Consider the following 25,224-nt stretch of genomic DNA (forward strand, 5'->3'; position numbering starts at 1 on the left):
AAACCAGATTAAAAGTTACGCTTCTTCCTTGACCCCTAGCATTTCAACAAGGCTGTAGGTACGTGTACGTAGGACTGAGCCACTTCTGCCGCCACTAATGCCTACGCTGGATGAGGACCCGAGTGAACAGAATGGTGCCAAGTACTTTTCGAAACTTGATGCTACCTCTAAGTTCGGAACATTTGAGACCCCATAGCAGATATAGTTTGTGCGGAAAGAGAAGAGTCGTGGAATGTATGCGGCCCTATACATTTCACGACTCTTCTCTTTCCGAACAGACTCTATCGCTTTCTTATGATGCATTTCGGAATCAAGTGTGCGCCAGAAATATTTACAACGAAATGGTCAACAATTTTAATACAGTAGGAGTCGCTGTCTACATCGATGATGGAGAAAGCGACTACATACAACCTCAATTAGGAGTTGTTGTCTACGATGTTCTAGAATAAAAATTGCTCTTCGAATAAAATGTTGATATGGTGAAGACGTGTTTTTATTCAGCATAATTATCAATACTGAAGTGTGTTCTCAACACCAAAGAAGTTCAATATCTCGGTCATCTAAATTGCGCTGAAGGGATGCGTCCATCCAGTTCAAATCCAGTTGCAAAACGAGTTAAATTAGCGCTGAAGGGATGCGTCCATCCAGTTCAAATCCAGTTGCAAGACGAGTTAAAGCAATAAGTGACTCATTCATCATAGTCTTTAAAAGACGTGACGAAGATGCGAATAATGAAATTGACATACGCCTATATAATAGCATTTTTCAACTGGAAGGGTACGATGATAGATGTCAATTCAATATTTTGCGACATTAGGCATTTTTAGAGTTTTAAAAATACTATAAGTAATAAAATTGTAATTGACCGAAAAGGAGATGGCGGGACGATTTGGTAAAGCTAACCTACCTAGCTGATTGCCATAAAAAAAAACTAACTGTTTTTTGTTTAAAAAAAATACGGCGATTTCTTTGCGATGCTACTGAGTACGTCAGCGAAAATGGAGAAAATTGAACTGCGCGCCGTTATCAAATACTTGTTTTTGAAATTTTTTTCTACGGACCAAGTCAATTTAGATTTACGGGACACTTTAAGGTCTAATGCTCCTCCGTATTCGACAGTCGCACGTTGGTGCGCCGAATTTAGACGTGGAAGAACATCGACCATGGATGACCCCCGCTCCGGACGCCCTACTACAGCAGTAACTGAAGAAATTGTGAAAAAAGTCGAAAACATAGTTTTTGCGGATCGTCGTGTCACGGTTCGTTTTATTGCTGAAAATGTAAAGATTTCAACGGGGAGCGTGCATAATATTTTACATAAACGCTTGGGTATGAGAAAGGTATCAGCGCGTTGGGTACCCAGAATGCTTACTGACACGCAAAATCAAACTAGAGTCGAGATTTGTCAAGAAGCTTTGGACCTGATACAGCAAGACCGGGAACTTTTTTTGGCACGATTTATAACAGTGGACGAAACATGGCTGCATCATTACGACCCTGAAACGAAACTGCAGTCTATGACATGGAAAAAGCCATCATCTCCAACTCCGAAGAAATTCAAGGTGCCCACCTGCCGGTAAGGTCATGGGCTCTGTTTTTTGGGATGGTAAAGGGGACGTAATGATTGAGTATCTTGAGCATGGAGCCACTATTACGGGCACTTTATATGCCAAACAAATAGCAACATTGCGCAATGAGATCAGTGAATAACGGCGAGGTAAACTCTCGAAAATTGTGTTGTTCCATCAGGACAACGCACCGGCACACAAGTCCGCCGTTGCAATGGCTGCAATACGTGATGCTGGGTTCGATATCCTTAAGCATCCTCCGTATTCACCAGAGCTCGCCCCTAGTGATTTCTACCTATTTCCGAGATTATAGGAATACCTAAGAGGCAAGAAATTTGAAGACGACGACGCGGTAGTCGCTGCAGTACAAGATTTTTTAAGTACTCAAGATGAAACCATTTTGTAGAAATGGAATTTTAAGTTTAGAAAAAATATATACTAAGTGTATTATGCTAAAAGGTGACTATGTCGAAAAATAAAATAACATTTAATAAAAGTTGTATATAACATACTCATTCTCACTTTTTATTGAACGCCCCTTACCCCAAATGGTGGGAAAACGCCGATGACAGGGTCGAGTGGAGAAAACGAGGGGAGGCCTTTGCCCAGCAGTGGGACACCAAAATAGGCTAGCGAAAAAAAAAATGTTCTTACTATAGCAATATGGGTACCAAATGAAAGCTAGTAAAAAGACCATTTCTAAAATATATGTAAACAGTCGGGTTTTTTGTTTGTTTTAATAATAGTTGCAGTTTAATGTAACAGAAAATTATACTTTTTTCAACGTGATGTACTTTTCTTATTTTTTGATTAATCTGCTTAATTATTTTTTAACATTATACAGAGAATATTCGCAGTCATTTGGTATGTATTTTGGACTAATCCATTTAGCCATTTTCAATTTAGAGCAGTTGAAATTCAACTGTGGATTGTGAAATTTTTGAACGTTTTCTAATAATTTATTAGACCAAGTATTGAAAATGTTACACTATGTTATATATTTGTGATCTACTCATAAAGCCCTTTCATTTGGTACCCCACTTGGTATTATCAAACTGTACTCGGGATATATCGCGTATTTAAGTTTTAAAATTTACCTCCGACGTTTCGAGGACGGCGTTGTCCCCGTGGTCTCGGAGAAGACTCATGGTATGTTAAAAAAAACTCACAAAAGTCACAGCAACTACCCCCGCCACTTTCGCGCTTGTCATCTCATATATTTGTGTTCAGGGTATTACACTGATTGCATCGATACCATATTCACCCATATCTGAGACGACATGAGCGAAAATGGATTTCTAAAAGACTTTTCTTTCGTTGGCCGCTTTACTAATAATGACAGGTTTTGAACCAGCTATTGCCAAGGACATAGGGTACCTACGTATTTCCAGGCGTTAGAAGACGGATGCTATTATCATTTTACGAAAGCTATATGGAAAATGGGTAGGAATCTAAAATTACCTAAAAATAAAGAGATGAGACGTATAAATCTGTGCAAGCATTATTCATTCTCTCGAGATTCTCTCAATTTTGAAATCGATTGCGTGTGTCATGGCATGGCAACACCATAATTCGCACTGCGCAGACGCGCAAAGAACAAGCGTTCAAATCGACCAATCACGTAAGTCTTGGTTTTCGGTTGTAAAAATGTCGGATTATAAAAGTTTTCTTGGTGTACGAGTATAAAACTAGAATTTATATTAAAATTGTGTGACAACACGCCGCTAATGACAGTTGTCCAGCATCTAACGTTAAGTGTTTCAGGTGCGAGCGCGCTGGACATTTTGCTAAAACCTGCCGCGAGAGGCTGATAAGAGAGGTTGCGATTGACGGAAAAGACGGTGAGGACTGTACTGATAATGATGGTGAGTTTTTGCTTGAAAACATTTACATTAATGTGATGAACAGTGATGAATCGCCATGGTTCGAGAACATATTGATTAATAATGTGCCAATAAGGTTTAAATTAGATTGCGGTGCCGATGCGTCTGTAATGCCATTAAAGTGTTTTACACAGGCGGGCTTTGATACTAGTACATTGCGTAAAACTAACACGGTGCTTAAGGACGTCAGTCATAATCGTCTGCCTGTTGTAGGTTATTTCATGGCAAATATGAAATGCAAACTGCGTACCTCAGTACAAAAGGTGTCTGTTCAAGACATGGAATGTAATACTCTATTGTATGACTCGGTATATGAGGGTATAGGCTGCCTGCCTTCCGTTATCAAAATTTCTATTGACGAAACAGTACCACCTGTTATTTCGGCTTCCAGGAGAATACCGTTGTGTTTGCAACCTCGTCTGAAAGAGGAACTGGATGAAATGGAAAAGTGGAGTATTATAAAACGTGAAGAGGGTCCCACTGATTGGGTATCGCCTATAGTCATAGTAGAGAAACCAGACAAAAACGGTCGAACATACCGAAGAAATCGAGTACAAATCTTACAGCGGAACAAACGCGCGTCTGCTTCAGCTTCCCCAACACAACAACTCCAATGGCCACTAACAGATACAGTGATCTAGATTTTGTCCTTCCAGACTCAGACGAGGACGCAACACATCCACCACCTAATCCAACTGCAGTTCCTCGATCTCCTCAGGGTGAACGCGAATCAGGTGGTAGTGGTACGGTTACTAGAAGCGGGAGACAATAAGTGCGCCCGCCACAATGATTTAGTTTTGACTAATTTTCTTTGTTTAATTTATTTATTTTACTGACGGGAGATAGAATGTTATGTTGTATTTTATAATTTTTGTATTTTCTACTTATCTATCTGCATCTTGTTGAGTGTTGTTAACTTATTACTTAATTCGTTATAAGAAGGAAGATGTAGTAGTATTGAACCTATTCAATAAATGCTCTATGCTTTTGACGTACGACACGACAAGAAGTGAACTGATTTTAACATAAAAATATTAGTTATTTTACTTTAAGTGTATGTGCATAAGGATATACGCCGGGCCCGGTCGAAACATTTAAATCTGTGCGTGAAAAATCTAGCGCATAGGTATAGCCGCCGTCGCCAGCACGGCTAGCACATGATTACGTCGGGTGACAAGCAAAAGTCACTAACTAACATCATTGAAATTATTGGACAATAAACCGTGTTACAATTGTAATAGAGTGCATTGTTACTTTAATTTTTTGATAGTACTTACCCGACGATTACACGCGCGATAACTCGCGCCGCGAGAAACAGCAATCGCGCGTCACAAATTTCTGTCTCGATCTGCCAATTTCTCGATGTTGGCAGCATAAGTGCGCAGATCGAGAAAAGAGTTCCACGCGAGAAGCCCACTCCACACTCGTGCGCGACTTAGCGAGTGTGGCCATTTATACATGGAACAAACTTTTTTTTCGTGGCAAAACTGAATCGGTACAAAAATAATTAATAGTCAGCCTTAGAAACGGAGCGTCCCTAGTCACGATAACTTTGTCTCCTTCTCGCATTATTAAGATTAAAGAGATAGCCAATTTTTATTAAAAGTTGGAAATGTCAGTGTCAAATTTTAATCACGCTTTTGACGGCGGGGAATTTTAAATATTACATTTAACATTTATTACAATGGCGAGTTCCACTGTCAAGAAGCGAAAAGTGTAAGTCTAATCTCAAACTTAATATGTTAGTCGTAATAGTGTTCAACCCATCGTTTTATTTTAAAGAGAATTTCGTAGTTTCGTAATATTAAACCTTCATTGAATCTTATGAATGCTGTTTTAGAGTTCGGAGCACTAACGTTCAACTAAAAGGTCTGGTGGACTATATGGCCGCCAACCCGTTATTCGCCGTGGGTGAATATGCCTTGCCCACTCGGCGCCCAAAATATGGACGCTGAGTGGGCCAAACTGCAGGGGTTGCTGGCGGAAATCGGCCCCTTTAAGAGTATGGAGCAGTGGAAACACGTAAGTACTAAATACAAAAGTAGTTTTCCTTTAGTTTTTTCTATCATATTGTCATTTAAAATATCAAGAATCAGAGTTATAGCCAAATTACAATATTTCTGTATTCCCTTTTTATAGACATGGCGTGATTTAAAGAAGAAGGCCCGCGACGAAGCGGCTCGAGCCCGGGTGGCAAGAGCCACAACAGGAAATGCGGCGTTGGTTCCTCCGCACTCTCCCAACAAATATTGGGAATTATTGGCCGGGAGTGTGCTGTGGGGCTCTCGGTGGAGGGAGAAACCGGCGTGGGCGAGCAAAATGTAAGTACCTACATTTTTACAAACTTTTATTTAACTTACATTATTTGTATTTAAGTAAGTTAAGTAGGTATAGTAAAAATATTAATATGTATTAAATGCTTAAACCATAATTACCTATTACCTAAGCTTAAATTATTTATTTCATTCATAATGAGTTGCCATCTCTATTATACACGGTGTAACAGGAGGAAACCGAATAATTTTAACCACGCATTTCTGAGGTCAAAAGAAGGAAAAATTGTAATATGAGTTTAGGTCAATTTCGCCAAAAAAAATTTTTTTTTGTTTTAGTTTTTAAATTTTTTGGATGTATTTGTACATAAAAAAATAATGTTATTGGTAAACTTGTCAATTAAAATTGATTTTTAATTTTTTTTCGTAAAACCTACTTTTTGCAAAGTGTTACTTGTCACTTTTTGACATCTATCAATAAGGATACTCGTATTTAGACTACGTCCCATAGCAGCAACATCACCATCAAAAAGGCCTTTTACACTATGTAACAATAAAAACTTGTTTTTTTTTTAATAATATTATATCTGAAACTAGGCGAATTTCAAAAAAGGCTATAGGACATTTTTGTCTCTAAATATGATCAGGAATACGCTGTTAAAATTATTCGGTTTCCTCATGTTACACCGTGTATATTATTATTTACAGATCGAGAATCTCATGGCTATTCCTCAGCTCCCTTGCACCGAGTCTTCACCGATTGGATGGTCCGGAAGAAATAAATATGGGTGTAATTGGTGTGGGTTATAAGCGCTTTTCGCTAATGTCTTTAGAAAACCGAAGTAGCCGGAAGTGCCGTTATTGCCACGAAAAGTCTGGCAAGCCATCTTCCTGTAACCAGCCTATGAAACACACGACCACGACCTCACCAAATAATCCCTGCACTCGTGATACACTATGCGCCTCTACCCCCAGGTCCTCCTCTACTGGTAAAGTAAAATCCTCTCTCAGCCCTAATGACCATCAGCTCGACATCGCAGAGCAGCTGCGCTTGCTCCGCGCAGAGTTTAGCTCTGTACGCGACGAAGTCGTGGGCCTGGCCTGCGCTGCGACGCGAGGTAGCGGAGGTGAACAGTTTATTTAGCAATCGTCTGACGTCATTGAGGACAAGGTCAAACGTTCAGAAGAACGGATCGATGAGCGGCCGGTTGTCTCTTCCAACAGCGAGTTGGCTGCGACGGTCGCTAGTTTAAAACTGGAGCTCTGCGACCGTGAGCAAGATCTCCTTCTAAGTGACCTTGAGATCACAGGGATTCCAGAACTACCGAATGAATCTTCATCTCACTTGGTCTGCCTGGTGGCTTCGAAGCTTGGCGTCACGAATAAACGCTCTCTATTCTATTTTCTATTCTCAACACCCAACCGGAAAAGGACGAATTCAACCGTTTCATTGGATATTTTCAAACAAAATGGTATCTCAAATATAAACCTTCAATTTTAAGTTGTGATGGTTCTAAACACCATATTACAAATGTAATTGAAGGATGGCATCATCGGTTAAACGTCAAAATAACGCGAAAACCAACGTCATATAAACATACCTAAATTAAGAAAAGAGGGTATTCACGTGAATCCCAAGATCAAACAGACAATGAAACTGCATTTTAAAACTAATAGGAGACTGCGGTACAGGGTTTATGACAAGAAATACGAAAGCATATTGGCTGAATTTGAAAACAACCGAATCACATAAGATTAGAATAAATTTAAAAGTGGAAAAATTACTGTCTTGGGTGAGACTTGAACTCACGGCCTCTGGATTGATACTCCAGCGCTCTGCCATCTGAGCCACCAAGACCTCATCCATAGCCAGCAAACCTTTCCACCATATTATAGGTCAAGGGGACCATAGCGACATCTACCGCAAGAGTGTTACACTTCTTAAACGGCTACCGGAGTTCCAAGTCATATTGGAAATTCACCAGTTACGATGTGCTACCCATACTAATTTTAATTTTTAACAAGCAGAAACGTCTGCGAACGATGCTATTAAGATTAGAATAAATTTAAAAGTGGAAAAATTACTGTCTTGGGTGAGACTTGAACTCACGGCCTCTGGATTGATACTCCAGCGCTCTGCCATCTGAGCCACCAAGACCTCATCCATAGCCAGCAAACAATTAAAACCGAATCACATGTTTCGAGTTTTAGAAGAAAGTCATATTTTTGAAAAGTGCTATCTAATCTGTTACAATTTACAGGTGCATTAATATTGGTTAAGTTAGGTACTTGTTTTTGTTTTAAAAGTGTAGAGGTTATGAGGTTTAGTTAGGTGTAGGTATACATATACATTACACATATTCAGTTACCTTAACATACTATAGGGGCTTAGCCATTATGACAACAGTTTGCTGACAACGAATCAAAACGCTGTCTGGCTCTCTATTTCACTAATATGGAGGAGTAATAGAGATCGTTTTCTGCAAAAAATTGTCATCTTTGCTTAGCCCCTAGTATGCAATTGTTAAATGCATCAGGCCAACATCCGTACCACTTTCAACCAAACCAAAAAAGGAGGATTATGTGCCGGTGGTTATTAGAAAACCTGGAAACAAACATACCTACTGTGGACTGACGAGGCAACGTTTAAACGAATCGGAATCTTTAACGTCCATAATGAGCATTGGTGGTCTGGAAGAAAACCACAAATTACGCGAAGAGATGCCTTACAAGTGAGGTTCAGTCTTAATGTGTGGGCAGGCCTTCTCAATGACGTATTGATTGGACCTAATTTCATTGAAGGACGATTAAATGGAAAAACTATCTCCAATTTCTAATAAAAGTGGTTCCAGGATTGTTAAGAGAAGTACAGATTATCAGCACGGTGGAGCACCAGCTCATTTCCACCGTGAAGTTCGTGCTCACTTAGACAGGGAATGCCCTGGACGATGGATCGGACGAAACGGGCCTATCTTATGGCCACCGCGCAGTCCCGATTCGACTCCCTTAGATTTTTACCTATGAGGAGATATTAAACAGCGTGTGTTAAAATAAAATAGTAAGAGCATCTGAGGATGTAAGAAGGACGTCGAACTCAAAGATGTCCTTCTGTTGTGCAGGAAAACAAGAAGACTTGAGGAGAATAGTGTGGGAATGCCGCCGGGACAGTAACCTGCAGCTCCAACTCCAGGGAACTGGGCTGAATGAACGTGACAAGCGATCGACAGCCCGCCTGCTTCCGGCCGGGCGTCCCTACACTACATCTACACGGATGTAAGAGCCGACAATTTTGTGTTGAGAAATGTAAAAAATAATCTGAGCCGACGAGCAACATTTTGAACAATTATTAAAATACGTTTAAATAAAAATTAAGTAAAGATCTACTGTCTTGATAATGATTATGAGTTTCAAACATTTCATTTAATCGATTCCGCATTTGAACAGCGATATATTATGAGGCGGTGCACCATCACGCTGGTACCAGGTCGGACCGTTGTGAGCCAGAGGAAAATTCAATCGCAGTAAAAAATAAGTTGGTCGTAGTAAAAAAAATGACTATTTATTTGTCGTGCCACTCAACTTCAAATTTAGGTTTAAGTTTGAGGTTTGGCGAAAGAAAGTAATTTATGGATGATTTATGGAATTTACTTAACCTCCTTACAAGCATACAAAAAAGTTTTTTACCTACTTACTTGTCATGCTTGTCACGATTGCCATGACAAATTCTAAATGTCATAGATGTTAATTATTATCACAAAATATCCAATTATTTACTGTCAGGCACGCGGTTATGTTTTAAAATGGAAACGAATACAGAAACTAACGCCAACATAGTTGAAATGTGATAATCTGTGTGTTGATTGCGATTTGTTTATTATGTTCAAAATGTTCACGATAAAAAATGACTTTTGAACATTTACCTTCACGTGCTGTTACAAAATAATTTTAACCGTTTGCAAATAGCAAATACTAAAAGGTAATACAAACCATGCCATTAGCTTTGCTTAACGGTCAGATACATACTTTATTTTAGGGAGTTATTAGAATCTCTCACTAGCACTATACCTACGCTAAAGATTCCACGCCCTACCTCTTCTCTTCCTACGCGCGTTTTACGGTATTTCTTGTTACGCTCAGGATTAAATTCTGGAAAATCAACACTCCCGCTCCTTTACAAAGAAATCTACTATTTCTACAAGAAGGTGTAGCGGGAGTTATAATTCCCTAGATAGTCTTTAAATCATGTCCCAGCCAATAAAAGGTTATAGTCAACTTTACTTTAAAAAAATATAATGATGTTTATTTTCCTGATTAAATTTATGCATGTTTACAACATTATTCACACATTTTTTAATCGTTTCTGTATGCTGTATAGGTATTTAGCAGTGGTGGTCTGGTGGTGTACCTTCGATAATAATTTCACTTTTTTAGCCGACGAGCCGGGACGGTCGACTGCGTCCGGCAACGTTCCATTAGCTAGCATATGCAGATATTTCACGCGCGTAAACAAAGCACGTTGCACACCTCTTTACAATCAAACTGTGCTTGTTCGAATGTATAATCCGACCAAATTAACACTCTGGAAACGGTTACTTTTGCTTTATTTTTCGACGACTAGTTATTTTGAGTAACGCCGCTTCATCAGAGTTCTCAACATGTGTAAGCAATTATTTTCATTTCGCCTCACTCGCTTCAGCCTGTTCTCGCCTTTGATTAGATATTATAACTTCTGTTTTAGTCCACTGAAAGATGGAAGGCCCAGGTTCCCTTCGTATAAACGCGCCTGGTATTATATAATCCTGAAAATAAAAAACAAGAGTGTAGGTTATGCTCAAAATAAAATTGGGTAGTAAATGTGACGGTTATTCTATTATTTCGAAATTCTTACCTGAAAAGTTTTCAGATGCAATGAAATCTTCGGATTTAAAATGTGCTGAACATATCTTTGAGGTTTTTTTTGCTTTACGACGTACTACCGCTTCCCACAGCTAGCTTTCATACACTTTGGTCTTTCGGAAATGAATGATTCCCTTGATTTCTACAGCCAAGTACGCAGCACTGATGCATTATTGTATTAACATATCTTGTAAGTATTAACCTTATTTTAAACTCAAATTATATTAATATATTTAACAATTTTATTTTAATCCCGTTTTGAAAGACTTGTCAAAATTGTCAAAAAACTGTTTACTATATGTATCGGTCATGCCCTCTGGCGGAAGAACAATGCAGTAATATTCCCTATTGAATTTCAGTGCTTTAAAAACAACGCCGTGTCGTAATCATTGAGCAGCAGTGATAGACATTTTGTTTGTATATTCCTAGTTATTTTTAGTACCTAAGTATCTAATAAAACTAAACTAAAATTAAAATAAGATGAAATAAATCTAAAATAAAACTATATTAAATCTAAGAAAAGCCCCTGCGGCATAGTACCAAAAACGCTGGCAGCATTTCCTCGCTGGATTGTTAAATTAATACGCTGAGCGAGGAAGCTACCAGGTCTTCGGTCTCCTGTGGCGTCTCCGAGTCTCTATGACTTTGAAGAGACTCAGAGCGCCAGGACCCACGGACCAAGGGTCTCAACGCCGAATGGAATAAAATTATACTCTGCGCCGAGACCACTGTATTTCCCTACCTTGGTGTTCTCTGCCGCCGCTGCCCTCACGGAGGTTCGGTGGAGATGTGACAGGAGGGCCAGTGTGTCTACACAAGTTGCATCCCAAACTAGCACCCGTCCCATACTCCACAGTACCTATATTGTATTATTTATGTCTTTCCCATCACGGAACAATGGTGTTCCGGACCTTTGGGAGGCGTGCGCGGAGCCGAAGCCAACACGTAGAGGCCCTTTTGACACTTTAATGAAATGTAAGGGGTACACCGAGCGGAGGCTGCCCTTGCCCGTGTCATGGGACGCACGCAGAGGCAGCACCCGCCAGGGTGTAAGGACTATTGAGAGTTGATGGAATCTAAAATGAACTAGGTTATTGGGTGAAAGCGATGGACTAAGAACTGAGCTATGGGGTAAAAAACCGGACGCCTGCCTAATAAAACGGTATGCAATTTTATTTCCGGCAGACGGTGACTCGCCCTCACAAGATGGGCCCCCACAAAAAGCGACATCTAGGATGGCTCAAGGGCAACACCGGTGTGAGCGGCTCAGGGGTGTCGAGAGGCGTGCGCCGCTTTCTACCCAGTGGCTGTTAACAGCCACTGTGCCAACTCGCGTCTTATGCATATTTCACTTCCACCCCTGGAGCTTATAGCTCTAACGACTCCACTCTGGCCGGCCGGCTAAGGCAAGCCAGAGGCAGAGAATCCTGTCCCACCCACCCTCCTTGCGGGTAACAGAACTCTCCAGGAGCACTCGGGTACGTGAGGTCGCTAATCCCCAACAGCTCGCCACAAGCTGCCCTGCGTTGACTGATTGCACTGGTAAAACCAGCGGGCGATGGGGTCGTCACATCCCTACGCCTTAATTATTTATTATTATTAAATGCAGTTCAAATTATTACTCAATTACCTTACCTACATACTTTTATGTTAACCACATTGAACAAACAATTCTCAAAATCATAGTAAGTAGTTGACAAGAAAAATATTTGTTGAAAAAATAAGCATTCAAGATATTACGTGAGGGGGTATGAAAAAAATCAAGCTATTGTCTAGGCAAAGTGTTTGACTGTTGGCAAATAGATTGCTACTTGAGATAGCATTTCCTAGCGGGGACTAGGGCGGAAACGAGCGACGGAAGAGGTTGGTCCGCCGCTGATGGCCTGTGGCTCGGCTTCTTTATGCCTCGTATTCTGCGACTGAGAATAATAAAATTCCCTTGAATTTTGAATATAATCTGTAACAAAAATACCGACGATCCGATAAATATTGCGTCACTAGTAGTATGACTAGATCGGAAAATGACCACATCGCATAAGAGCTGCATCGCAAATGTGCTTCAGCGCAGCAAGCCTAAATCGCTAATGACTACCGGCGCGATTCGGGAAATGAATTAGAGAATAACTAGATACGATATAGTTAAGATATGTGACATCCCACGGGTAAAGGTACCTTATGGCGTTTGGCACTTGCGCTATAATTAACGCCGCTCCAATATTATTGCGGCGCTATGCGACCTAAGGCCCAACCGCCATAAGGTACCTTTTGCAGTGGAACGTCACATATCTTTACTATTTCGTATCTAGTGAATTTCTAATTCATTTCCCGAATCGCGGCGCCAGCCGCCATAAGGTACCTTTTGGCGTGGAACGTCTCATATCTTTACTATTTCATATCTAGCGAATCTCTAATTCATTTCCCGAATCGAGCCGTACATCTAAGTACCTATGTCTAGATCGTAAAATGGCCACTTCGCGTAGCGGCTACATCGCAGAATGTCGGAATTGCTACATGACTATGTGATAGGTGGTGAATTGCTAGATGATCGAGCTCCAGCCGTCATTCATAATAAGTGACGTTTACCAGCCTTACAATTTGCTTTTGCAGTTCATCTGCTTTACTCCAGATGGCCTTTGCAAAATGGAAATAGCATCCTGTACCTAACCTTTCCACTTTGGGAAAATTCAAAGTCATATTTTGTTTTAGATATTTCGATTTTTAATACATCTCGTATCAAAGTAAATAAAGATACGTATGTGTTTTGCATCTAATTGGTAGTAAAGCGTACAGCATATGAAAAATGTTCGTATTTTTCCCATCACTCATCTACGTGAATCGAAAACAGCTGGTGTAAAGGATTGGGCACTGGCTTAATTAATGTGCCATCTCCAAAAAAAAATATTATCACTGCTAGCTGAATTTGCAAACATTTTGTGTGTGGCAGTGCTAACTAAACAAGCAAAATGCAAGCAAATCTTATTATCAGAATCAAACTCATATTCAGCGACTAAAAAGTTCAGTCGGAAAATCTTTACATCAATACTATTAGAAAAAAAATCTTTTATATTTTCTACGCTTTTAATTTCGCTTTTCTAAAAATTCCTGGATTATAATGACATCCTGTGATTACATAAAATCTAGGTAAGCTTTTATAGATAGATCTCCGATTTGCGTGTATCTTCGTTAGGTCCACATACCTTAAATTATTTCGAGTTCCCGTAGGCTTGGATAGGAGAGAGAATTATTCATAGATGGTGCATGTGAGTCTGGGCATGACAAATCCTCAATAACGCTTGATATAATTTTGTTAGAAAGAATAACAGTGAATGTACAAATGGCATTGTCGCAGGCAAATTGTAAAAATCCGATGTTTACAAACAAGTTAATTTACAAGCATTTTTCTTAAAAAAGGTAATTAATCATCATCATTAATTTCTTTATATTTGTGTTCATTAAAATACTAAACTTGTCGAATCGCAACCTGTTATTGCATCATACGCCAATAAGGTCATTCTCGTGGTGTTGTTACTGTCGTTTAATTCCATAACGATCTCGTGTACTGGATGATATTTCGGTTTCTTACCCGTTCCTGAATCCACCCATACTTCTAGTGGCATTTAATTGTAAAAATTAATGAGTAGCAGCAAAACATCAGTGTCTCGGCTATTTATTATTTATAAGTCTATGATAATTCGAACTCTTAAAGTCAACACTGTAGTATATTAGTTCAGGGTATTTGTAAAATACTGTATCTACCTAAATTCATATCTAACTAATAAACCAGTGTTGAACTAGCTCGCGTGTTTTACTACAAACACCATGCTACAAGAATATATTTCTTATTTTTGATGGATACAGCTACTTATTTATTTGTGGCAGACTAATTGTTGAAAAATCAGGAAATTTTACTTTATTGCAAATAATTAATATGAAATAATTATTACTAAAAATCACTTTATATAAAAACAGGTATAAAAAACACACAAACACGAACACAAATCAAAAACAAAGCAGTCGGTGAAAAATCCCACCACGCTTTGTTCCCACTTTCTCGGTAATTTTCATCCAAGAGATCATACTCGAGAAAGTGCGGAAATTCTCAAGTGAAGGAATTCCCGAGAGCGAGAATGTTCTCGCCGGCGCAATACTTTACTTTTAGAAAAAAATTCTCTTTTTTATTTCGTTGTTAATATTTTCTACGCTTTTAATTTCACTTTCCTAAAAAAATGCTGGATTATAATCACCTGTGATTGCATAAAATCCAGGTAAGTTTTTATAGATAGTTTCTCCCGTATTTCCCTTTGTCAATTATTATTATGTGATTAGGTATTGATATGAAGTATTTTGACGGTTTTATATCACGGATAAATCCATTTAGCATTTCGCATTCCAACATCTTTCTTAAAAAAATGGTACTTACCTGATCATTATTATTAGTTTCTTTATAATTGTGTTCATTAAAACAATGAACTTGTCGTATCGCAAACTGTTATAGCATTATAAGCCGATAAAGTCTTTCTCATGGCGTAGTTTAATTCCATTTTAACGATCTCGTCGTCGTGTACTGGATGATATTTCGATTTCCTAGCCGTTCCTGAATTCACCAATACATCTAGTGGCATTTATTGTAAAATTGAACGATAAGGAGCAAAACATTTGTGTCTCGGCTATTTATAAGTCTTTGATAATCCGAATTTTTAAATTCAACCCCATGCGACAAGAACATACCTAATTCTTATTTTTTGATGGATACTGTAATCCGTTTGAATAGGGTACTTATTTATTTGTCGCGGGGTAATTATTGTTGTAAAAACAGCAAATAGTACTGTGTTTCAATTTATTAAAATAACATAATTATTACTAAAAATTCACAAACACAAATCAAAAACAAAGCAGTCGGTCAAAAATCCCACCCCGCTGTCTTCCCACTTTCTCGGTAATTCTCATCCAAGAAATTATTCTCGAGAAAGTGCGGATATTCTCAAAAGAAGGAATTCCCGAGAGCGAGAACGTTCTCGCAAGCACAACACTAGCTCTCTCTTGAGCACCTCTTTTTGAGCCTTTTTTGTAGACTGGACACCGACATGCTATTTCTGTGACTTTTCCTCTAGTTCCCATATGCTACGAGTAAATGGAGCCAGAATACGGAATTTAGAAGGTTCGAAAATTCGAAGTCATAACACTAATTGTTTAAACAAGAGGGGAGAGATCAGTGGTCTAAGCGTTAGAGAGGAGTGATCCAAGGTAAATACTACAAACTCTCAGTAGATTCTGCTCATCTCATGAGTCGAAAGACAGAACCTCTCCTAAAGAAAAAAAAACTGAGTGCTTCAGGGATGTGGTCATTCAAACGCATCTGGCCGTTCAAGTATATGGTCGTTCGATGGTCGTTAGAGGGTGCGCCAAAGTTCATTTATAAAATTGCAAATTCGATTATTGAAACTCCGAAAAAGTATCTCATACAATTTTACATCCTAATGATCATTATACATTTGCATTTTAAACAATACTCATTGGAACTTCGAATTTATTATATTCAGAATGTCATTCTACATAAATATCGCTATTATGTACTAAAATTTATCATTCTGTGGGCAACTGGGCCCACAGAAAAATCGTCCCGTGGGCTCATTCACCCCTTACGGTTTATTTTGTGGGTAGTCGACCTGACTCAGCCCGCGGGCTCAGACGACCACTCTCTACTGATTGAGGGTCTACTCGACCCGCGGGCTCAGACGACCACTCTCTACTGATTGAGGGTCTACTCGACCCGCGGGCTCAGACAGCAATTATCAGCTTATATGTAGGTCTACTCGGCCCAAGGGCTGAAGTTGATCAATAATGTTAAGGATATTGTACCTATTTAATACTGGTTAGAAAACCACCGTGCGACTCAGATAGTTATATAATATATATATATATATGGCGGTGGGCGCATGGGGGTAGTCCCTCGATGTATTGACTTCACAGCTAAATTAGTATGCTACCACTGCTACCAGTGCATGAAATAAACATTCGGACTCGTTAACCATACTAGCGCCTACTATATTTCAGAACTAAATGATAAAAGTACTAATTGCTATTAGGATGTTAACTGATTAAATTGAAAATAAAAAGATCACATGAGACCGTTCAAATCTTTATTCAAGTCAAACTAGGCCGGCTCCAACCCTACACCTCTGATCTGAGAAGATTTAGCCCAATATGGGACCGGCAACAAACTCAGAGGGACACATCTTTTCAAAACAACACATAACACATCCTTTCTTTATTTCACAAAAGTAAGCTTGTAATGAAACATAAGAAATCAAAATAACACTTGAAATAAAACACTTAGCTAAATGGTTAAAGAACGTTGGATCCTATAGGCTTTCAGAATAATCCTTCAGGTATAAGCCTTCAGGAACGTGGCGAGTTAGGCACGAGGTATGGCTAACGATAACGTCCGATCTCTAGCGCGGTCCGATCAAAAAGAACTACCAACGGCGGAGCCTCTCTGCTACCGCCTACAAGTCAAGTTGGCAAACCTGCTCGACCAGTCTTCCAACATAACGACCAAAATGCAACCTCGTACCGAACTTCACGTAAGTTAAACCACTTGACGTTCCAAAGCCTTTTACCTGTCATCTTAGTTCAACAACACGCCAATAGACGGCGTTACTCTCTACGTTAGGAATTTCGTTACAACCAAGTAATACATTGCTAATCGATTTTATACAGGCGTCTAAAACAATAAACCGAAAGGCTGCAATACGTCCTTCTGGAGTCACGCTCCGACATATTATAACTATCTTCGGTACCTATTTTAAATCATCTAGCTTTACATAACTAAGGTGACAAACTTAGGTGACAAACAAGCAGACCGCTAACCTGATGTTTAGTTGTCATCGTCGATCTTATAACTTAGTTTAAATAAACACGTGTAAGGTTTGTTATTTTGTATTCAATATTTATTACAATAAAACAAAATACATCTCTTTTTTAAATAATATATTTCTGCTACACAGCATAAGCACAAAACCAATAAAACTAACTTCATTCTAATAAACAAACTATTCATATAAATTCCTACATTCTCAATTGTTCAATACACAAGGCTAGGCTTATTTTTTGGTTTTCTAAATTTTTAATAATTTGAGTAATAATATCGTTGACTTCTATAACTTCTTGTTTCTTTTTTGACCACTCCTTTCTTCTTAATTTGAATACGTCGTTTCTCATTAATTTTTGCAGGATCACTATAAGTTGGATTATGTTGGGTTTTGGTTTAAGGAGTTTATTTACCTTGTTGTGCCAACCTTCTATTGCATTGTTTGTTCGGTTTATCTGTTGATAGCACGTCCACCTACCAAAGTATATTGACATTGGTTTCATCCAGTTTTTGAAAAAATATTTGTTCAATACCCTTGCTTTTGTTGTTTTCGGTCCTTCTTCCAAAGTGTACATCCAGGCGTCCAGTAACTCTTCAAACGGTAAATAGGCTAAAGCTGATAACCGCTTAACGTGAACTTTACCCAGTTTTGTCTTTTTGATACCGCATTCTTTTGCGTTTCGCCATAGACATCTGGTGAAATGGTAAAAACATCTTTTTCGGCTTCCGGGCAAGTAGTAATCAGAGCTGATATCAAGGGGTTTTCGAAGTCCACCTTAATGTGAGCCGGGTTCCAATTTGTAGTTCGAGCCTTGATTAATTTGAACAATATCTCGTACGTTTGTTTTCGTTTGTAAGGTAACAACGCATATAAAACTGGCATCACTTTGATGTGTTCTCGGTCGCTTCCCAGGTCCACATGTAACGTTACTAGTTGGTAGAAATTACCTTGTCATGATTTGAATGTCCCATCTATGTAAAAAAAATATTTTCCGGGAAAAGTTTTTGAAGTTCATGGCATGAACAGTTATATTCTCAGTTAATGATATTGTTCAAACAATTAAATCAATGTCCGTTCCGTGGGCAGAGTAAACCCTTAAGCAGTAGAGTGGTCGACTGAACCTGTGGTCTGAATAGACCCTGTAGCGGTTAAAAGTGGTCGTCTGAACCTTTAGGCTGAGTAGACCCTGTAGCGATAGCGAGTGGTCAACTGAACCCGTGGGCTGAGTAGACCCTGTAGCGATAGCGAGTGGTCAACTGAACCCGCGGGCTGAGTTGGCCAGACAGGTGGGATGACTCACCCACAAAAAAAACGTAAGGGGTGAATGAGCCCGCAGAACGATTTTCCTGTGGGCCCAGTTGCCCAGTTGAAATTTATGCATAATATTATTACTTCTGCCAGAAAGGTGGGTTAGGTTAGATTAAAACTGCGACCCTCAAATAACCGAAATGCTGCCAGAAAGGTGGGTTAGGTTAGGTTAGAAGTGCGACCCTCTCAGAACCGAAATCCTGTGACTCCCCTCACAGTGAGCGAGCGCGGTGAGCGAACAAGACTTTCCGGGGCAGATCCGACTGGGATAGGTTAGGTTAGAACAGGGCTTTCCAAACCCCGTGGAGCTGCGGAGCGGGCCGGACCGTGGTCAACCGTGGGCCTTCGCCTTACGATAGCCGGTCGGTGTTATTTCGCTACCCTTAAAGTACCTACTCCGCATATTGAACCGGAATTGAAGTACATGCATATTGACTATTTTGGAATTTAAAACTAATGGGTTGCATGCAGCTGAGATTTACTGGAAACTATATTTTTGAGTTCCGGTTCAATATGCGAAGTACTTATTACTAACAAAGACTTGAGATGGTCATCTGTGAGGCAAGAGCGGTAACTGTTTTTAGTATATTTCATTTGTGAAAAAGTTGAGTTTTTTCGCACATATACGTTGTGCCAAACACGGCAATAATGCCGCGAGCAATCTTGTGAACGGACTGATATTGGTTGAATGGTAAACTTATAAAAACTGAGCAGTGAAGAGCTTTGATCATATTGTTGTTTCATGGTGTCATTGCACTGTAAATCAATTATCCATTTGGAGTTCTGGAGAAAGAGTGTTCTACATCAGCAGTAAAAGGATTTTGGAACAATCTGATATCGCTTCGAATTGCGTCAAGGTCTGAAAATCGAGACTCAAAATTGTTCTTCAATGCGTCCAATGCCTCTGTCGCAAATCGTATCGGAAAAGGGGTGTCGATTTGATCATTAAGTTTTTCACAAGTTTCAAAATGTGTAAAACATTTTTTGCTAAGCTGTGTTTGAAATAAACTAATTTTCAGTCGAAATGATTTAACATGAGTATATAATTCGTGCACAAGTTGGATTTCACCTTGAAGTCGCAAATTAAGTTCATTCATTTGTTTAGTTACATCTGTAAAAAATGCTAATTTCCACAGCCAGACGTTATCGCGTAACTCAGGAAGAGGGCGATATTTTTCATTCAAAAAAATTTCTATGATTTCTCTGAGCTCAAAAAAACGCGATAGCACTTTACCGCAGCTTAACCACCGAACTGCAGTATAATATGGCAAATCATTTTCTCCAAGTTCGTCCAAAAATTCCAGAAACTGACGATGATTGAGTGCGTGCGATCGGATAAAATTGACTGTAGAGACGACAGGCTTCAACACTACCTACTGTCATGTCCATACATTTTGCACACAGGGACTGCTGATGAATGATGCAATGTACAATTAATGGTTCCAAACCATCGTCATCTTTAACGGCCTTTGATACAAGAGCAACAACACCCTTATTTTTACCAGACATATTTTTGCCCCCATCAGTCGTGATGCACTTCATTTTTTCCGTGGTAGTTATTTTTTGTAATTGTATTTTCAACACCTTTAAATATATCTTCTCCCGTGGTTGTTCCGTGTATACTGTTGACGTCCAGCAGTTCTTCGTAAACTGTATAGTCTTTATTTATTCCTCGAATAAATATTAATACCTGAGCGGTATCCGAGACATATGTAGACTCATCCAAGGCTAAAGAGAACCACTCCAGTTCTTGGTTTTTTTGGTATAATTGGGTTAATATATTTTCAGCTATATTCTCAATCCTTCAAACCACAGTGTTTGCAGAAATACTAATATCTTTGAATAAATTCACTTGCTTGCTGCTTGATGCACATGTACCGAGTACAGTACAGTGGCGAGAGAGTGCCCTCGGTGGAGTGCTCGGTTTAGTTGTGTATTAAATATTAAAATCAAATAAACAAATTTGAGGAGTAGGTACCTACTCGGCCGAAGGCACTCTCTCGCCACTGCACCCGGTACGGGTTTTGAACACCCGTACCGAGTACAGGCGCCTTAGCTATGCCTGTATCACAAACCTAATCCTACAGATTTCCTGGCGCAAAAAAATACCGATGGTGGCCCGCGTGAAAGTTAGTGGAGGTGCGATATGGCCCCCAGGTAAAAAAAGTTTGGAGACCCCTGGGTTAGAAGACTAAGGCGGGAGCTATGCAAGCTTCGTTGCCTAAACACGGTACTCGACTGAAAAACTCTCTATTATATCACAATTGTATAAAATACTATTGGGTCCTTCCTTGCCATAAGATAGGCCCGTTTCTTCCGATCCACCAGCCAGGTCAGGGTATTTATTCTCTGTCTACGTGATCAAGAAGTTCGCGGGGGAAATGAGCTCTGTCTTGTTGATAATGCAAGTTAAAATGTACTAATCCGCTACTTCGCTTATCAAATCTGGAACCACATTTATCAGACATTGGAGATAGTTTTGTTTATTTAGTCATCCTTCAATTAAATAAGGTTCTATCAATGCACCGTTGATAATGCTTGCCCACACATCAACCCTGAACCCCACTATTGGTGGCCATGCCTGCGCGTAACACGTGGTTTTCTTGCACACCGCCAATGTTCATATGCCTGTGGTCACCATACACTCCACACTACCAACTTCTCCAGCGGGCTCGAAGTCAGGCGGTTGTCTTTTCTCTGCTCGTCAAAAAAATCATTTGCTATGTTGTAACTATTAGATCACTACCTGGTTAAGGGTTAACCAAACGAAACAATAATCCAGGCCTACTTGTTATCAGCTAAAGAACCGCAGTCGTTGTTTGCCACCGTTTAGCGTGCGGCGGCCGCCGCTCCAGTTTAACTGTAGGTAAGTCTAGACTAGATTGGATTGCTAATGGAATCGTGTGAACTGCCCATTGGAAGTAATTTATGTACTGAGTGACGCCGGCGGTTCGGACACGGATGAGTAACGTGTAACGTTACAGGACGTGCCCAGCTTACCTAAGTCGTATTGTGGCTGCTAAATAAATAAGATGAATTGGAATTACAGCACCATGAGCACCAGTTTAAGATGTCTACATTATCGAAATGTACGCTGAAACATGATTCAATTAGTTAAAAGGCTATTGAATTTAGTATTTATAAAATGAGACATTGCGTTTTAATGCAATTTTGGGCCAAATCAAATATAAGTCACAAAAATATGGACACAGTGGATATAACATATCTAAACTCACTTCGAATTTTATCCATTTGGCCCGAATGACCAATAAATAGTCCTTTAAAAATTGCGCTACCGAATCGCTATAAAAATGCAACTGTTCAGATAACACGAACAGATGTGGCCCAAATCTTAATGTTTAAATGTGTTAATGAAGTGGCGAGAGGCGAGGCGCTGTACGCTCAGATGTCGCGCATGACTTTGAATAAGTAATCTTCTTAGTCAAACGCTGGATGCCGCTCAGTTTTCAGAAAATAAACTTAGGGTTGTTACTTGCCGTAAATAAACACAAAAGTTTAGAACCAACTTATATTTACCGATCGCGCTGTCGCCGACGAGTATTCTCACTGCAATTCATCTTACTTCAACAAAATTTCGATTAATGACTTCTTTAAAATACTAGTACGTAGGTACTCGTATTTCTTAGTTCGCATTATTGTATATGGGGGGCAGTTCAAAAAATTCAGCGTTCCGTACATGATGTACTACATATATAAATGTGAATTAATTATTTTTAAGGCTAAAAATTAAAGGCTAATACATAATGAGTACTAGTAATAAGGTATGTTTCCACGGTTAAGTATATTTCCAAAACAAGCAGTTGAAGCGAACTTGCTGTAGGTAACCTTCCATAAAAGAGGAACTAAAAAAATTAACACAATATTTGATTTATATTTCTTATTTTTTCTACAGGAGGAAAGTTTTGAGACCACATAATGGCGCCCAAAAGTGCGTTACGTTACATAGTTTTTATATCGTACGAGAGAGTTATTTTTGGACGTTAACCTTTGCTTCCTTCGTCCACCTTCCCTTATGTTCGAAAACAATTTCGGGCGCGAGACATACCATTAAAAGTTTTATGTAAGAACTATTTCCTGAGTGAACTTGCATTTATATGAGCCGTTAAAGCTACGCTCTGACTACTGCTTTACAATTTTACTAAGTTCATGCACAAATACTTAATGTTAAACCAAGATGTCTGGCAACGATTGTAATACCTAATAGCATACGCAGTGCAAGTGACATTAATACGTCATAATTTCATAGAAGTTTGACGTTTAAAATAACACCTGCACTGCGTGTGCTATCAAAATCGTTGCAGACTTTGCTTGGTCTAACTCTATTTAATTTCATACAGTCTGAATGTCAGGAGTCACTTATGGTAGCAAACTATTTATAAATTGTACCTACCACATATTCAAATGGGTCTGCAACGCGTTTTTTTTTCTAGATATACTGAATGAATAAAATGATACTGAAAGCTGACCAAAGCTTTTCATTCTTTTTTTAGGTTATCTCCCATACAAAATGTTAATTTTTTCCGCTTTAACCCACTTGTGTGGGATATCGGGAGATAGGTCTTTCAAAACGAACACGGGTATGCAACAACAATTTTTTGATAATATGGATATTTTCGGAAATAGTCGCTCCAAAAGAAAAAAAATGTGTCCCAACACCCTTGTCCCAACTTTTGAATCATCTTATAACTTTAAACGAGCAATTCTTGTTTGTTTATTTATTTATTTATATATAGGTACCTACCTATATTTCGGGGATCTCGGAAACTGCTCTAACAATTTCGATAAAATTTGCTAGGTATATGGGGGTTTTGGGGGGCGAAAAATCGATCTAGTTAGGTCTTATTTCTGGGAAAACGCGCATTATTGAGTTTTTATATGTTTTCCGAGCAAAGCTCGGTCTCCCAGATATTGGATGCATAAAATATGAAAAATTCTTAATACAAAAACCTAATAAATACTTTCAATTTAAACTATATAGCGAACATGACAAGTCTAGCCGTTTTTGAGTTATTGCAAAAAGTCTTCTCTTTTTTAGTAAAAAGACGTACAAAGCGCTGCGAAGGTATACTCCCGTATGCTAATAATGTAGGTACATGATAGTTACTAAAAGCCCCCGTTTAGCCTATTCTGACAGAATGGTAACTACGGAACCCTACACAGAGCATGGCCCAACATGCTCTTTTTTATTTTTTAAATATGATATTTTTAATGCCAACAAAGGACTAAACATAATTGAAATACCCTAAAACGCTATAAAAATACAATCCTAGTAATAAATAAAGCAAGCAGACAAGGGCTGTATAATATCTTACCTGAGCTCATCCCTATAATCGCAACCGACGCACCAACTTGGCTAAAAATCCGAGGTGATTTAATACGTAAGAAGTCACGGGTTTAAAACGATCTTTGTGACCCTTCTGGGAGCTTGAGATTTACCCGGAGATATCTCTTTGGCCGCGAGACCAAATAAGATTATGAAAGGGGTAAGAAGAAAGAAAATGTGTTATTGAATACAATAATTACTTTTCTGGTGATCTAACTGAAAACGTGGCGTCTATGTATAATATTTTCGTTTATATGCTGGAAAATAATTTAAATATTAAGAGGAAAGACCTTAAGTAAGCTCTACTTAATCTATTACAGTATCCCCAATATAAAATTGTACAACATCACTCGACAAAACATTATTTACTTACGAGTGCCGTACTTGTGCATATTATTGAAATATTGACACAATACAAAATTTAAGTACTTGTACCGGGTGTGGCTTGTAACACGAGCAAATAATTAAAACATAGATTGTACTCCTCAAACGGGGACACTTTTGTTCAACAACTTTTAAAAATTATGAAGTATTTAGACTCGCGTATTTTCATAAAAAATAAATATTATCTTCAATGGACGCCATCGCCACGCCATATCAGTGTGATTGACGTTGCTTGTCACGCCTTAAACATAACACAATTCGCAATACATTGCGTCTTAGAATAAACTTTAAAGTGTATTAAAAATCAAACCACAAGTTATTTTTAAAAGTCGCTGAACAAATGTTGGTCAGGGGGCCGATTTTTGAAATTCGTGCGCTCAATTTCGTTACTCGAAAATCGGCGGAAAACAGTGAAATGCAAATTTTTGAAATACGAGCGATAGAAATTGGGAACCGAGTGGTATTGACCACTCGTTTTCAATTCTATTAGTAGAATTTAAATGCCGGGTACTGGAGATATTATTGAACGAAATACACGAAATCGAGCGGTCGAAATTCAAACATCGGCACCCAGTATGAGGAGTACAGCCTACAGTTTAATTTTTTGCTCATATTACAGGCCACACCCGGTATATACCTAGGTACCTAATCTTATTATGAACGTAAACTTGTTACTTTAATACTAGTAAAGTGAAA

At 38.9% G+C, this 25,224-nt stretch overlaps 2 non-coding genes across 2 annotated transcripts; both read right to left on the reverse strand.

Annotated features, from left to right (window-relative positions):
* Nucleotides 1–7,509: 7,509 nt before the first annotated feature.
* On the reverse strand, nucleotides 7,510–7,582 carry Trnad-auc (transfer RNA aspartic acid (anticodon AUC)). Its single transcript has one exon. It is a non-coding gene; the product is annotated as a tRNA-Asp (tRNA).
* A 227-nt stretch (nucleotides 7,583–7,809) lies between these two features.
* Nucleotides 7,810–7,882, reverse strand: Trnad-auc (transfer RNA aspartic acid (anticodon AUC)). The gene has a single exon. It is a non-coding gene; the product is annotated as a tRNA-Asp (tRNA).
* Nucleotides 7,883–25,224: the final 17,342 nt, after the last annotated feature.

The sequence above is a fragment of the Cydia splendana genome, chromosome Z, assembly GCF_910591565.1.
Source record: "Cydia splendana chromosome Z, ilCydSple1.2, whole genome shotgun sequence".
NCBI lineage: Eukaryota > Metazoa > Arthropoda > Insecta > Lepidoptera > Tortricidae > Cydia > Cydia splendana.